The following is a 14,468-nucleotide window of genomic DNA, read 5'->3' as shown; positions in this document are numbered from 1 at the left end:
TCTTTCTTTTGAACAAGACTGGAGAGCAATATGGAGAAGAGCTAGGTTGAACTAACCATTTTTCCAATAGTTTGTTTACTTGTTTTAGAATCTCCTCTTGCTGACTTGCACTTACTCGGTAAGGCAGTTGGTTAGGTGGTGAGCTCCTTGGGATAAGATCAATTGTGTGATCTTCCGGGTGCTTAGGAGGTAACTCTTTGTCATAGGTTTCCTTCCTTCCAAAGTGAGAGTCAACCACCAATTGCTAGCGGTGTCTTTCAAGTGCATGCCTACATGCCTGAGCTTGGACTTTTTTGAGAAATTACCATCAGAAAAAGCAACTTCAAATTGGCTTAGCAGGATCTCTCTTACTGAAGTAAGAGTCAAACTTTATGAATTATCCCCAGACTTGAAAATCTTGGTCTTCTTAATCTTGCTCCTCTTATAGTCCCTCTTTGTCCATTTGTGGATTGCACGAGACTTAGAACCAAGAGAGTAGAAACTAGAAGATGATGAGGAGGAGGAGGAACTTGAGTAATCAAGGGAGTAGTTGGTTGCTGAGGGAGATGACTCCCTCCTTATCCGCCTCACTCGAGGTGAGGTCTTTTTACTCTTCTTGACCCGAGAGTCCTTCTTCCTTCTAGGAAGCTTCTCTGCAATTGGGTGCTTTGCATCTTCACCATCAATTGGTGCAATGGTGCTTCCTCTAGTATCACCATCTTTTGGAGGATTTGGTCCTTCATAAGTAGCTTCTTCCCTTCCCCTTAAGCTGTCAATCAATTGACGTACTTCGAGAATTTCCAACAAGCTATGGTACTCTATCAATTGAGCCCATAATTGCTCACTTGTAGGTGCTTCATTGGTTGCCATCTTTACCTTCTTCTTGCAAGGATCCCCTTTACTTTGAGAAAAGCAAAGAGACCTGATTTGATACCACTGTTATAATATCTGAAATACACGCTCGACTTTCTTATATACTTAATATATATATGGTGAATATTATGCTGGCACAGAGAGAGAATAGATGAGAGAAAAGAAAGGTGTAGAGAGAGATATATATAGAGAAATTAACAACACACTAGGGACTGGAAGATGGGCTAGCAGTCCCCCCCCTTGTGGAGTTATATTATTCACAAGGAGCAAGCTCCTCCGTTACACATAAACTAGTTCTTACTTTTAGATCTTGGAGACAAGAACATGGTTCCTTGCATGGTATACAACTAACTAACACTTGCACAACTTGGAAGTTGACATCTTTTGATCCTTCTTGAGTCTCCTTCTCTCCTACACAATATGTGTAGGGCTCTCCTCTTGGCGCTTGATTTCAGCAGAGCTTCCGCAACACTTGTACCTTCTCTTCTCCTCTTGGAACTTGATTTCAATAGAGCTTCTGCAGCACTTGCACAACTTGGAAGTTGGCACCTTTTGATCCTTCTTGAGTCTCCTTCTCTCCTACACAATATGTGTAGGGCTCTCCTCTTGGCGCTTGATTTTAGCAGAGCTTCCGCAACATTTGTACCTTCTCTTCTCCTCTTGGAACTTGATTTCAATAGAGCTTCTGCAACACTTGCACCTTCTCTTCTCCTCTTGGAACTTGATTTCAGTGGAGCTTCTGCAGCACTTGATTTCATCAGAGCATTCGCAGCACTTGAACCTTCCTTCTCCTCTGGATGCATACAAAGTGATGCTTCCTTCACCTCTCTCATACCCAAGTAGGGCCTCCTCTTTTATAGGCTTTTAAGAGCTTCTCTTCTTGGAGAGAGACTTGAGTTGATCTTCACGCAAGATGTGGATGTTCCAAGTCCTACTCTGCAGCACCAATTTCAAGATATCTCTCTGTGTGTTGCTCAAATGAAAAAACATCCAACATGAAAGTTATAGATCTCTTTGTTTCCAATAACCTTCATGGGCCATTTTTAGAGATCATCTTTCTATCGCCAGATATTTTAAAAATAAATTAACCGTGTCTTTTTTCTTTTAACAGCTTCTCAAACTTGTACTCTTAATTTGTGGTCCATGCAACCACCTTAAGGAGAGTTCATTAAATTGCCTTGGATCTCAACCTTAAGATTGACTTCCACATAAAATCTTGTGTCATTTTAGACCTTAGAAAGAGAAAATCACTTCTCTCCTTACTTCCAGAGGATCATGTCTCTTGTCTTTCTTAGTGAGAGAATTACCTCTCTCGCCTTTCTTAATGAGAGAAAAAAACATTAAACCTTGAATTGTAAGGGAGAGGATTATCCCAAATGAATGCAATGCTCATTACACACAAGTAAACATTCCCAGGCGTCCCTGGATGCACACATAAATACATATACACAATGCTACTGCACTTCCTCTTCTTAGAACTTAATCCATCTTCATTTATGTGTAACTCCTTGGTTCTTGTGTACACTCTTACACTTGACAAACACTTCTTTCCCCCTTCATAACTTATACCGCATGTACTAGATATCCCCGTCACAATGCTATGATCACCCCATTAAGTGATGCACTAGGAATACTGGTCTCTAACTGGTCTTATGGCCATGCTAGATCATCATCAACACTTAAAGAAAAGTGAGTCATTAATTTACTAGCATAAATTTATTAAATAGAGAATGTGTAATTGTAACGTGTCCCCCTGTCCACTTGTAGGACACGTCTTAGCAGCCCATCGGGAAGAGAGTCTAGAAAGTGCCGCCCGATACTCCCAAGGAATGTCATGGGGTTTGTGATCTAGGTCCTCCCGAGTCTGCCATGAAGTGAAAGCATTCCGACCATTCCCACTTAGGACCGACGTGAATCAGGGTTTTTCTAATGATCAAGTTCCTAGAAGATAACTAGCGTAGACGAACTACTTTACGCAAAAAACATCAGGGTCGAAGCGGATTTATACTGCACTTGGTTCAAGGAGAATGGGAAATGAGAGGGATGCGAAGCTTGACCTCTCTGCCTGTAAGGCATAGTCCCATTCTGTTCCCCTAAAACAGTATAAATCGGGACTCTAGCTCTAAAGATTCTAGGTCATCATTTACCTTGCTGTCAATTCCTTTTAGAAAAGTTCGCGGCCAACCGGGACCACCCTTCCATAGGACGAACCCAAGGTTACATCCACCGCACTTTCCTCAGGTTGTTTTAGTTATCTAATTACCTACCATGTTTAGTTTGACAAGCAAAAATAGCTTCTTTAATTAGCCAATTAATCACTGGTTCCTTCATGTAACTTGGGCACTGACATAGAAAAACAATGTCAAGCAAGTTCCTTTTCAACATTTGATCTTTATTTATCAGTCTTTGAAATACATCATATAATCCACCCGAAGGCTAATCCATAATCTGCCAAAGGCAATTCCAGCAATCCTCAGGGATCGCTATTCCAAGTTCCGCCCGTTGACTAGTATGCGGGCCTCGAGATCCAATCTCGAGTCACGTCGGCCTCTTGTGCAGGACCCGGAGGCAAGGGATTTACGGCTTGAGCCCCCTTGGCACCCAAGCGTCCTCTTGCTCCAAGTAGCACCAACGGAGAGACCTCTCGCGATGGGTTCGGTCCACGTATTCGGCATGGCTAACAACCCCGTTGGATAGGGTCAGGCAGACAGTCGGGGGTAGCTGATGTTGCCTCTCCCTCCAGACTTTCAACCTGAAGCATTAGTTATTTTCCAGCATTAGTTCCTTGATCAAAGAAGAACAAACAGTGCTCCTAAGTGTACAAACACAAGCACTCCAGTGGTCATTTATACGGCCAACTGCTAAGGTGTGAATCCTTCTCTCCGAATACATCCAGCATTTGATCCGGGATCAATCGTGACTTAGCAAGATCCCAAGGGTTTTGTAAATTAAGTTTCTTATTTACCGTTTATCCTTGGGTTAGGGTTTATACCCTGCTAGCCCAAATTGTCAATATCTTAGGTTTCCTTATATTAAGGTCATTACATCCTGGACAAACCCATTGTCCTCACTTGATTGGTCAATTTCCTGCTAGGTAATTCATAATTACCCTAACTTGGCAAATTAGCTTCAAGGAAGGGTGATGTAGCAGGATGACTACCCATCCTCTAGAAATTTAGACTTGTACTTAGAACTCATCAACCTTGTTCTAAGGAGTGGCAATACTATTTTGTGCTGTAGACACAAAATCATGCGACGTTGCAACTTGTTGCACGAGATAGGTGTCGCACCTATCTTGTGGGATTATTTCTCCCATCACACAGTATTCCTTGGTCAAGAATACCTTTGGTCAAGATGTAGGGTTTGGGAGTCCTCTTGACCCAACCCAACCCTAACCCCACTAGGCCGATAACGCTTTGGCCCTATTGTTCCTAAATTCATACGGAGGTCTAGTATTTGATCAATTGATCCTTAGGGTGAGAATCCTAGATTGTTCTTGCATGGGCGTCTAGATAACCCTAACATTTTCGAGAATGTGGGTAGGATCTTTGGGATCGAAAGTCTTAAATTGGCATCCCAAGTGCAATACTAGGCAGAATTTTAATGTAACTTAATCCTACCTAGCACTTTGAGGTGATCGTCATATGCAATCTAATCATACCTTTATGATTCCCATGTGAGTTACACAATTACAAGTGATTTAATTGTCTTACGACAAGAGGTGATCTTTCCTTAGAGATGCAAATACTTAAAGATGTAAATAAATGCAAGATAGGTGAGATGCATCATTCCATGCAAATATGCGATTTCAGGACCATAGACCTTTTCCTTCTATGCAGCTACTATAAGTTCTACAATGATCGTTACTTTTCCTCTTGATGCAACGAAATCAAAGCTTTAATATTTTTAATGAAGATGCATTCAAGCTTTGATTTTTAAAAAAAACTACATGCATGAGCGAATGCCATGAGTCCATCCTTGATTTAATCCTTTCTTTTATCACTTAACCCGACCTAAAATGTAACCATCTTCGCGTGTAATTTTCCATGCATTGCGGCTATTTGGACATCATTCAATGGGCATCTAAGATTATCTCATACACGAGTCACAACTAGGAAATTATTACCTAAGTGCATTATGTGCTGTTCTTTTCGCGAGGCAACAAGGATGCCTTTAGACAAATCCACCTTTTAACTTATGCAATATGCGTTCAAGAATGCAACTACCATGACCATGCAAGTACTCGTCATGCAACTTACTTGGTAATTCGATGCGAGTATATAAATTTTCCAATGTATTCAAACTTGCCTACATGAATTAAAGACATACTTAAATGCATCCTTTCATGCAGGAAATTTATCGGAACCTAGGCATGAAGAATTGGGGAGTTGTCCACTCGCGTACTTGGGGTGGAAGCTCCCGCGTGTGCGCCTCGCGACTTTTGCTTAGGAGCCATCAATGACGTAGAACTCGATTCAGCAAACTCTCCTTGCCCTTTATCCGATTTCCAAAACTCCCTTCTGCCCGCGAATTTACTCCTCTTCGCAGGAAACGAGCCTTATAAATTTAAAAACCCGAGAGAGGTATGGGTGAATAAGGCTTATGGAAGCCTTATTGGAAGCTTCCAAGCTTCTGTTACAGCAGAATGACGTGGAGAGAGAAAATGATGATTGGGAAAAATGATGAGGATGGAGGTGAAGACGACGACAATGATGATTATGATGACGATGGTGGCCCAGGACGGAGGCGGCAATGTGGCGGTAGCCCTGGCGGCGTGAAGGCAACGTGGCGACGGCAGCAACGGCACGATCCTCTCTCTCTCCCCTCTCAAGCTTGAGAGGAGGGGGTCATATAGATTGAAGGGGGGGGATAGCCACACACATGGCTAGTTGCATGCCTCCTCCCCCCCATGCTTTCCTACTCCACACTCACTCCTCTCACATGTGGCTAGTTGCATGCCTCCTCCCCCCATGCTCTCCTACTCCACACCCACTCCTCTCACACTCCCTCTCCCCCGCCATGCAACGGCTGAAGGGGAGGGGGTTTAATAAAAAAATTTGCACTAAATTATCCATTATCCTTTTGCTTTTCCCATGAAGGGTGTTCCCACGTGGGCTTGCGGTTTCAAGCCACGGCTTCCTATATGCAACACGAAGCTGGAGTTTGCTATTGCGCTTACATTCTCTCCCCCTTAGAGGAATCGAGATGCCCTCATCTCGAGAAGATCTAGGGGGTATTGTTGGTTGAGAGTACTTTCATCCATCCAAGTGGCATCCTCTTCGGGGTAATCTTTCCACTGGACGAGGTATTCTCTCAAGGTCCTGGATCTCAAATGCCTCTCCCTAATATCTAAGATCCTTTCATGCCGTAGCTCAAGGACTTCTTGGCTAGGCATTACAACTTCTTGATCATCAAGCACGTGACTAGGGTTAGGCACATATTTTTTCAATAGGCTGATATGGAATACATTATGAACTTTTAGGTTTTCAAGGAGTTGCAGTCAGTAAGCATTAGGCCCTAGGCACTTGAGAATCTTGTAGGGTCCATAATACCTTGGACTTAGCTTTTTGCATTCACCCAAGGATAGGGAACTCTTCTTTGGACGCACGCGAATGAAGACCATATCACCCTCAACGAAGGATCTATCTTGACATTTCAAGACTGCGTAGGCCTTCTGTCTGTCCTTGGCAGCTTGGATGTCCTATCTTATTGACTTGATTTGATCATCCATGTCTTCCAGCATCTGCTTTGAGGCTTCAACCCTCAAGGTTGGATCCGAAAAGCTTAAAGGAGTGCGACAATCATGCCCATACAATGCTTGAAAAGGGGTCATCTGAATGCTTTGTTAGTAAGAAGCATTGTAGGCAAACTGAACCAGTGGCAAATATTGAATCCACTTTTTGGGTTCGCGACAACAGTGTGCCCTTAGCATATCTTCAATGACTTGGTTGACTCATTCTATTTGACCATCAGTTTGGGGATGATAAGCTGTACTGAAACAGAGTTGAGTCCCAATGGCCTTGAAGATAGCCCTCCAGAAGTGTGATGTGAAGAGAGAGTCACGATCGCTAATGATTCTTCTGGGTAACCCATGCAATTTGAATATTTCCTTGATGAATAACCTTGCGATGTCTGAGGCTTTATAGTTTGTCTTAACAGGGATAAGATGTGCAACCTTGGTGAGCATATCCACCACAACCATAATGGAGTTGTATCCTCCCTGAACTTGGGGCAGGCCAACAACAAAGTCCATACTAATGAATTCCCATTTCATTTGGGGAATGTCAAGTGGTTGCAATTTCCCTAGCATTTTGACATGTTCGGCCTTAATGCGTTTGACAAGACAAACATTCCATGACATATTTAAGAACGTTACCTTTGAGCCTATCCCAATAATAGCTCTTTCTGACCGCATTGAGGGTCTTGGCATAGCCAGGATGTCCTGAGAAAGGGGAGTCATGGGCTTCCCAAAGTATCTTCTGCTTGAGTTATTGGCTTGCTGGTATACATAATCTCATTCTATAGTAGACAAGTCCACTACTGATAGAGAATTCTTGATACTTTTCTTGTAGCTCCGGGTCTTGATCCTTGATGGGGATCTCCCTTAGGAATTTTTGATAGGTTGGGTCATGGCATACCTCTTCTCTAGCTAGCCCAAGAATTGGGTTGTTTGGCATGGATACCTTTATGGCTAGAGATCTTGCTATTGATGGATCTTGCAAAATCAGAGAATTCAGAAATGCCTTGCGCGACTGAGTGCATCAGCAACTACATTCTCCTTTCCAGGCCAGTATTTGATTTTAAAATCATATTCCTCCAGCACTTCAATCCATCGACGTTTCCTCATATTGAGCTCATTCTGGGTAAAAATCCATTTAAGACTCTTGTGGTCCATCACTAAGGTAAATTTGTTACCCAGCAAGTAGTGCCTCCAAAGTTTGAGAGCATGGATGACAGCCAACAGTTCCAGATCGTGGGTAGCATAATTCCTTTCATGGCTCTTCACTTTCCTTGAAGAGTATGCTATGGGATGACCTTCTTGCATAAGCACACATCCTAAGGCAAGTGCGCTAGCATCGATTATCACTCCAAACCTCTTACTAAGATCAGGAAGTTTCAGGATGGGTGTTGATACCAAGCTTTGCTTTAGTTTGTCAAAGCTGGTCTATTCAGCAGGTGACTATACAATTGATACTTGCTTCTTTAGTAGATCAGTCAGCGGTGCTACAATCAAAGCATAGTTGTTGATAAAGACCATGTACCATCATGTCAATCCAAGGAAGCTACATATTTATTTGATGGAAGTTGGTGTTGGCCATTCTAGAACGTCTTTAACCTTGGCCAGATCCACTGAAATTCCTTCCGCTGATACAATGAATCCTAGATATTCAATCTGTCGCTTAAAAAATGCACACTTCTTCTTCTTGGCATAAAGCTTGTGTGTCCTCATTGTCTCAAGGACGATACGAAGCTAGGGTTCATGATCTTCTTCCTGTTTGGAGTAGACTAGGGTATCGTCAAAGAAGACGAGTACAAAGTCATCAAGATAGGGCCTAAAGATATCCTGCATTAGCCTGTTGGAGCTAGATGTTCATGATGTTTGTTGTAGTTGTGCTCGTGAGAGGACACTTCATACCTAAGTTCGGGAAAATGACAACCCCTAAAAACTTACTCCAAATTGCAACATTTTTTTGACCAATTTGTATGCATATACTACATTGTTGAGATTTTTTTGAATTAATTACCGATGTGTCATAGTTGTTATCTTTGAAGGTACGTTGATACAATCTAGTAAAAGAAAAAACTCCAATTCGAAGGAGTTTTTATACAAGAAAAGAGTAAGATTATAGTCAAAATATGATAGATTTTCTTTAACTTTGTGATTTTGCATTACATTTTATAAATGCCAAATTATCAAGATGAGTATATCACTTAAATATACTAATATTGACAAAAGAGGGGGATGACAAAGGGCATAGACTGTTATGGATGTTTAGGATTGCCAAAAAAAGTTATTAGGATAATTGCAAAAACTCTATTGTAGCCTAGCCATAAAGTAGCACCTTGATAGTCATCAGGAGGAAGATGGAGACCGTGTCTATTCAACCATACCTCAAAGATTTATGAGGATTTGTGTGATGATTCAAAAATATATGCTATATGATGAGATAGGTGAAGGAGATTTGGGGGGGGGGGGGGGGGGGGGGGGGGGGGGGGGGGAGGGGACTTTAATTAGTATAAGGTGTATAAGATTTAAAAAAGAAGAGGAAAAATAAGTTGTTTTTGAGAAAGGGGGGTGTGAGATTTTGAAAGGGGTGTCAATTTTGTATGCATCTATCTTATGGAGGGGAAGGGAGGGGAAGGGAGGAGAGGGATCTTCATAGGGTGCCAAAGGACAATTGCGTGGCATCCAATGATCATCACTTGCCTTCCCATGATCATCATCCAGAAAGTCATCATGATTGTTGACAGCGTCATTTGGAATTTTTCTTGAATAAAACACAACTCTTTTCTAGTCAATCTGTAAATAGCCCCTTTATATTACACCCTTTTGTATCTAAAAATTATATGAAAATGATATTTTTAAAATACCTTATTTTGAACCCACATGATACATACATATATATGTGAGTGACCCCCCCCCCCCCCAAGCGCAAAGGTGATAGATGTCGTTATGATAGAGCAAATACTTGCCCATCAACTAGTACCTCATACCTCTCAGTTATAGTACATCAAAGTATTATGCACGCCCTCATAAGTCTTTATGACAACACTATTTAACAATGATGTATAGGCAATGTGAAAACCAAGAGAATTCTAGTTGGATGGATAATCATGGTTGATTTAGAGATTCAAGATTACGTGATGGAATCATTGAGGCATTTTTATAGTAGTATTACTACTCTTTTGCAGTCTTTTCAAGGCCAAGAATGTAGCACAATTTTCTTATATCACCACTAAAATGGTCTTCTCCACAGTGACAAGAATATGTAGTGGTATTACTATTCATTATTATGCATAGATTGATGCTAATGAGAGGGCCATGGTAACTCACAGACCTCTATTTGTCACGTAGCAACAATGGGCTTTGTTGAAGGGCAATTGGTATGGAAAATTACATATGTAGGCATGAGATCATTGGTGAGGCTACTTGAGAGAGGTTTCAATAAGACCAAAGAACATTTGGATTTCATATTACTTTCTCTTTGTATTTATAATGAAGATCTTCATGCTTTTGTGGAGATGGCAAAGAACCTTTTGCTAAAGAATGCTAAATTAAAATAGAAAATGCTTGCATAAAATGTTACTTGGTGTAGTCATGAAGGCAAAATCCAACCATTTTTACAAGATATGATCATTTCATTGGAGCATTATGATGATAGTGACATGTCCAAATGTGAAGAGGCAACCTATACTGAGAATGAAGAAGGTCATGGGTGGCAAGTATACTATGTACCATGTCATGGACAAAGAGCATTACTCTAATGAACTTGAACAACTATCTATGGGGATCAAGCAAATGTAATGTTGAACTCTTTACTTGTTCAAGGTGTTGATGATGAAGAAGAGGACAATGAGCAACATGAAGAGCAATATGAAGAACAACACGAGGGAAATGAACAAGATGAAGAACAAGAAGATGACCAATGACCAGCAAGAAGATGAACTAAGAGAGGATAATGAAGAGGAAAATGCATATGAGGATAACCTAGTAAGTGAAAAACCACATGGACCATTTGTGGATGAAGGCATATATGCAAAATATGATGATGTTTAAGACTTTAAGCACTCTTATGATGGACTCATTAAGGATATGCAGCATCATCAACCAAGGTCCACACCAATGGAACGCCAATCAAAGAAGAGCGGTATACTCCTTTTGTTGCATATACATATGATTATGAGGACTTTGACAATCGATAATGATTGGAATGCATATGGTGTGGATATACATGAAGATGTTGTGGAATTGTATTCCCTTATGACTCGATGGATTATGGATGTGATTGTGGGATGTATGGGGATACTTCTTTCTACTCATTTAATCTAGGTGGTAAGAATCTTGTGATTGATGACAATTTTCTTCCCTTTGAGCATTATTATGTTGGAATATCTTTTGATCTAGGAGGTTAAGGGATGGATTTTGGATCTTGTTTAGACCAATATCTATCTTGGGGGATTTTCTATATTTAAGAGGCTCTATTAGCTGAAAATTAGTCACTTTTAGCTTTTGTTTTACTATGGACAGTTTTTAGATAGCTTATTGTTTTACAATAGTTTTAATTCTAATTTGTTTCCAGAGAAGAAAGACCAATATGAGCTGAAAGTATGTCAAATAAGCTTCCTTTTGACACATTTGGATAAGCCCATCAAAAGTTATTTTAGCTTTACTACAATAGGGTCTATAGTAGATAGCTTGCGGTCTATTGTTTGCAAGTGTCTTTTCATGGAGTTATGGTGATCAAGTTCTTAGCTTTATCATCTTAAATGGATATATATATGACTTGATTTTCCACTATCAATTCCATATGTTACACAGTACATCTACAAGATTTTTCCATTCTTGTAGCCATTGTAACAAAGTAATGCTCTGACTTTCCTTATATCTCAGCCATTGTAATAAGTTCCCAATTGTTTTTTAGGACAAAAACTTATTTGAGTGGGAATGGAATGTAAGGGTGGGCAATAAGATAACAAATAGTGGAAAAGGAAATAATATATGAGCAAGTATAAAAGGGGCCAAGATTTGTTATTTTTCACAATTGAATATTATTACCAATCACTTTTCTTCTTCAACTCTTTCCTCCAGCTTTCATGGTTGCCTTCTCCTTCCTTTTCTTGTGTTTCTCTCTCTTCTCTTATTGTTTTTTTCACCTCTTTCCTCTTTCTCTCTCCTTACAATCTTTCTCTCTCCTCATGTAGTCCTCTCTCTCCTATTATTCTCTCTCCTTGTTCACTTCACAAGACATTCTAATTTTAAAATATAAATGGCTAGTTTGGGAGAAGCTATTGTGGATAATTATAAGATTACAAGATTACAAGCATGCTATATGAGAGATTGCCTAAAATCATAATACAATGAAAGATCTTGAAAGAACAAGAGTCCATTCAAGTCCCCATTGTTATGTAAAATCATAATAATTTTTGTTTCATTATCAAGGCCAAGATGGAATCCTCTCTCAAGTTGTTGCTCAAACTCTCACCATATGTAAGAATAGGAGATTGTGACTACTTGAAAGGATTGAAATTTGCTATTTGATTAGAAAAGACATAGCTAATTTGAAATATAAATGGCTAGTTTGGGACAAGCTATTGCGGATAGTTGGAAGATTGAGCTTATCATAAGAATAAAGTCTTTCATCTTTCAATAGATGCACTCTCCAAAACACAATAGATTATTATAGGAAGGCTAAGTCAGAATCAAACTACTTGATGGAAATGGAGTAAAAAGTATATTATTTTATATTCACAAAAAGAGAAAAAAAACATAAAAAGTTTTATTTGTGATCTTTTGTTAAGCTTTGAATTTGAATATATTCAATGCGTTGCTTGTTTGTATGCAAGAATTTCAAGTCACATCTTGCTTGTAGAGCATAAAATGGAAGTGTAAGAATTGTGAGCATTTTTGCATAATCATTTCTTATGCTTCTTGAGTACAAAAGTGGTAGAAAAAATTTCCATGCTTATTATATGCATGCAGTAAAGTGTGATCACTTATTGCTTACATACATCTCAGAGCATTGACAAAGTGCTTAATTAATTCTTAGAAGCTAACACAACTATCACCTTGATTGTACATTGGATCACGTTGATTGCTACACTTTTTTAACCCAAAACTTTAGTTTTCCCTATGTAAATAATCTCAATATTACCTAGGCGACAAAATTGATTATTAGTTTAAGTGTTTGAATATCAACAAGGGACTAGAGCACTTGAAAATGATTGCCTCAACTATTACTTCTCATCACCACAACTACTACATTTTTGCTCAGAAAATACATATTTTTTAATCTCTATGTTACTTAGCATCATTGTTCACATCTAAAGACCCCACAATGTGCACCATAGGTGATCTATAGTTAGGACATTATTTTTCATTCACTTTCAAAAGTGTACATCATGCCTTGACTAAGAGTAGCCATCACCTTGACTAGATGCACTTTGGGCTTAACAAATCTCAATTGATGACTTTTTGGGTGGAAAAAACATTTGGGACAATCCTATGAGACAAGCATTAATGATGTCAATGTGGAAGCTCTATTTGAAGTTTTGCCCAAAGACAAAAGGTGTGTAGAATCACCTCCAATACTGTTGATAATCATCTCAATTACATGGCTAAATATTTCTAAAACTAGGGTCTACTACTATTACACTCGACATAGGACACTTCTAAGAGCACATAGTAGTCTCATTATCAATCAAACAAGAGTCTTTTGTAGAAAAATGGACTAGTCAAGAAATTTAAGTAGGTCACTTGATTGGTCCATCAATTTGATTGACTCTTCACCTTGATTGAGATTGATCACCTCTTCTAGATGATCAACTTAAGTGATTTTGATCATGTTGGTCAAGATGATCACATTTTTTTATTAGATCAATTGCATTACATCATGTCTACTCAAGGTAATCATCACCTTGATTCAATCACCTCTACTCATTTCGATCACCTTGATCAAGGTGATGACTACCTCCATTGATACTAAACTAGTCAAGTTGATCATTCCCTTGATTGGAACCAATGAGTGCTATAGCATCCCATGACATCTACATTATAAACACTCAAGGTGATCAATATATCCACATTACAATACAATCACTCAAGGTGATTGATATACCTACATTACAATACAAGCACTCAAGGTGATCAATATATCTACATTACAATACAATCACTCAAGGTGATCGATATATCTACACTACAATCACTTAAGGTGATCATTACCTATTACCTTGGATAGAATCCAATCACCTTGACTAATTCCAAGTCTAGTCAAGGTGATCAATCACCTTACATCCAAATGGACTAGGCATCACACTAATTGCATTTCATCACATCTACTCAAGATGATCATCACCTTGATTGGACCACCTCTACTCATTCTGATCACCTTGATTAAGGTGATTGCCACCTCTATTGGAAATGGAGGAAGAGAGAGAGGGGGAGAGAGAGAGAGAGAGAGAGAGAGAGAATGTAAGAGAGTGAGCAAGATTGGGTAGCAGTCCCACACTCAAAAGATGCAAGTAGTGGAATGATAGAAGGAAAGTATAGTAGGTCTAACCTAACTCTAGAAGTAGTGACACAACTTGTTAACTTAGTTGTGTCCACACCACAAACTAAAACATTGGGCACTACATAGTTGATCAATTATAACACCTCCCTACAATGCCAATGTATGATGTATAAAGAGTGAATCAATCACCAAAAGGTAGCAAGCTCAAGGAATTTCAAAAGTCCTCAAACTTTTCACACGATACTGCCTTGCTGAAAGTATCTACAACATTCTCTTATGTGGGGATATAGATCATGCTGATCTCCTCTACATGTGATCACTCTCTGACATATGATAATGTACCTCAATGTGTTTCGTACAAGCATGAAACACACAATTCCTTGC

The sequence above is a fragment of the Lygodium microphyllum genome, chromosome 19 (assembly GCF_053477565.2).
Source record: "Lygodium microphyllum isolate KBCC chromosome 19, Lygodium_microphyllum_v1.1.10, whole genome shotgun sequence".
In the NCBI taxonomy this organism is placed as follows: domain Eukaryota; kingdom Viridiplantae; phylum Streptophyta; class Polypodiopsida; order Schizaeales; family Lygodiaceae; genus Lygodium; species Lygodium microphyllum.
The sequence above is the reverse complement of the archived record's forward strand: the minus strand, read 5'-3'. Positions refer to the sequence as shown.